Source organism: Priapulus caudatus, unplaced genomic scaffold, assembly GCF_000485595.1.
Source record: "Priapulus caudatus unplaced genomic scaffold, Priapulus_caudatus-5.0.1 Scaffold42, whole genome shotgun sequence".
NCBI classification, from domain to species: Eukaryota; Metazoa; Priapulida; class Priapulimorpha; order Priapulimorphida; family Priapulidae; genus Priapulus; species Priapulus caudatus.
Genome location: NW_014577103.1, coordinates 703053 through 705959, shown reverse-complemented (window position 1 = coordinate 705959; position 2907 = coordinate 703053). Strand labels below are relative to the sequence as shown.

Sequence of the window (2907 nt, the reverse complement as noted above, 5' to 3'; positions counted from 1 at the left end):
AGTGCGAAATTGAAGGTCACAGGTCAAATGGCAGTGGGGGAAAAGTCAGATATCAAACATTTTCTGAGGGCATGGCCTAATGGACAAAGTGAAACACTTTTTTGTTGCAGCGCTGACCTACCATTTTTATCACTTTATTGAAAGAACCATGAAATGTGCTTTCCACTGACGTGCGAAGAGTAAGTGTCTGATAACCTTCTGACCCTCAAGAGAAAGGTTAAACATGGATTCCTGAACTGCCTCAATGATGTCACAGTGCTCTCATATTCATGGCACATCCATAATCTAGAAAGCCAATAAGCCTGGATAGCCGAACTGGTACAGCACAGGCGTCACGGCTCAAAGGTCGTTGGATCGAATCCCATCAGATTTTTTATTATTTACCTGTTTTCTGTATTTTTCTATCTTTATCCATCCATGATTTCTTTACAATAATTTAATAACAACAAATAATTTTTACAATTAATAAAAAAAAAAAGAAGGTTAGGGTTAGGGTCCCAATGCACCATAAAACAGGAGTTTCAGGCACGCGATTTGTATCAACCAATGAGATTTGGGAGGTATGCAGAATGCAGAAGGTTGCTGAAATGATGTGTACGCTGATGTGTGATGTGTGGATGATCATGATGTGTATGATGGTGTCACTACGCACGACTTAAATGTTACGTTTATAACCGTAGCAACAGACCTCAGATGAGCCCAGACGCTCTTGTTTACGAGAGGCATAAGAAATGATATTTCCTCTGAGCTGGACTAATAGCGTTTCCCAAAATAGTTGATCCGTGATATTGAGTTGAAGATCTTTACATGGACAGGTTGATATGTAGGGCCTACTCTGGGTTATAGGGTGAGACAACATAAATAGATTTTATATTTATTATCTCATTTTTTATTAGTTTAACAAATTAATGGTCTTTGAGTAATGAGTTATTAAATTTCCCCCGCATGTTAGTTATACCTGGAATCAAGTTTATCGATGCGGGACGGGACCGTTCCGCTCTCTGGACACAGGATTATCATCTTCTTTATCGGCATGTCCTTCCATTTCCCGCCCTGACTCTTTGACACTCTACCACCCAAGCCTATAAATGTAACGCGTAAATAGTAGACGAGGCTCTGGTATAGGCAGACGTACGTTCATTGCCCGTGGACAGGACTACATTACAGATCTTCAGTGATATAGAATAGACGACAGCTTATGCATTATTAATTGAGCACATTGAAGGGACGTTATAGTTCAAAACTTGTACGCATGCAAACTCACTTCTTAGAACCAGATTCAGATAGCCGTAGTAGTACGAATAAGCCAACATGCCCGGGGGCTGCAACAACACAAATGAAAGGTATTAACCTTTCCGTTGACGTTGATGTTGTAGACAGTCTGCGGGTAGGCGCGCTGCACCTGACCAGCCTGGTCAACGACCTCAGCATCAGTTTTACCGGCAACAGTTATCCTGCAAGTATAAATATTGTTTTGAATAGATCGATGAACATTATAAACGTATAAACATTTTATAAACATTTTCGTTGCCGTTAGCTGGCGGTAGTGTCGTGCATGATATGATGATGATGATGGTGATGATGCTGCTGCTGCTGCTGCTGATGATGATGATGATGATGATGATGCTACTGCTGCTGCTGCTGCTGCTGCTGCTGCTGATGATGATGATGACGATGATGATGGCGACGACGATGATTATGATGATATTGATGATGATGATGATGATGATGATGTTGATGATGATGATGATGATGATGACGAGGAGAATGAGGGGGAGGAGTAGAAGGAAGAGGAAAAGGAGAATAAGAAAAATGGGAAGAAGAAGGAGAGAAAGGGGAGTAGGGGGAGGAAGAGGAGGTGGAGGAGGAGAAGAATAAGGATGAATAAGAATAAAAATAAGAAGAAGAAGAAGAAACAAAAGAAAAAGAGAATGAGGAGGAGGAGGAGGAGGAGGAGGAAGCGGCGGATATAACTAGACGACAGCAGACATCATTTATTTATTTATTAAATCTATATTGCAGGTAATTCAAATACACAAGTACATGTACTGAATACAGTGTTTTTCACGGAGAAAAAATCTGATAAATGCAATAGTGTTGAGCAGTTAAAATAATAAAATTGATGAGTGATACAGCTAGTAAAAAACACTGCTATACAACATGAAGGAAAAATATATACAAAAAAACGTCAGCATATTCTGTACAAGTAGTGATTATAAGGTACATATTAACATCATTTCGACACTCGTGCACCATTATATACACAAATACACTCTTATCTAAATAAAGTTTTTACATAACAATGGTCTGGGTCTGGGCTAGTGAAAGTTAGGTCAGGGCTAGTGGTTTTCCTCAGTTACTATAGCCCGATGGTCTAGTGAAATATAAGTTAATGTTGAACCCAGAACCCATCACTGAAGATCCATCATAATTTTTTAGTTCTAGTATCGTTTTATTTATGTGGTTTCTATTTTCCAGATTACAGAAATAGGATGTTGGTTTTTCACCCCCTAACGTGGTTGTTCCGAATATCTTCTAATTCTAAATTTAAATTTTCTAAAATATCTAGGTTGGTTCTTGCAGTCTTGGGGTGTGCTTTTATTTGGTCATCCAGCGTTTAATGCTCTAATGCTTTTTCTAATTCACGGTTTTTTCGTTTTTAGCTCATCTGACGTAGTCAGATGCAGCTTGTAGAATCGCATGATCGTCCGTGTGTCCGGCCGTCCGTGCGTCCGTCCGTCCGTCCGTGCGTCAACAGTTGGGCACAAATCTTAACCGCTCGACGTACGGTCACGATATTCGGGACGTCGGGGGGGGGGGATCGTGAAAAGCAAAAGGACTCGGAATAACAAATTTGGGGGTCAAGGGTCAAAGGTCAAGATGCTGTAAACGGAGGGGGAATATTTC

At 40.4% G+C, this 2907-nt stretch overlaps 1 long non-coding RNA gene across 1 annotated transcript; it reads right to left on the bottom strand.

Annotated features, from left to right (window-relative positions):
* Positions 1–1024: 1024 nt before the first annotated feature.
* Positions 1025–1324, bottom strand: LOC106820612. Its single transcript, XR_001395634.1, has 2 exons — positions 1265–1324; positions 1025–1082 (listed from the first exon to the last, which is right to left on the bottom strand). It is a non-coding gene; the product is annotated as an uncharacterized LOC106820612 (long non-coding RNA).
* Between the last annotated feature and the right edge of the window lie 1583 nt (positions 1325–2907).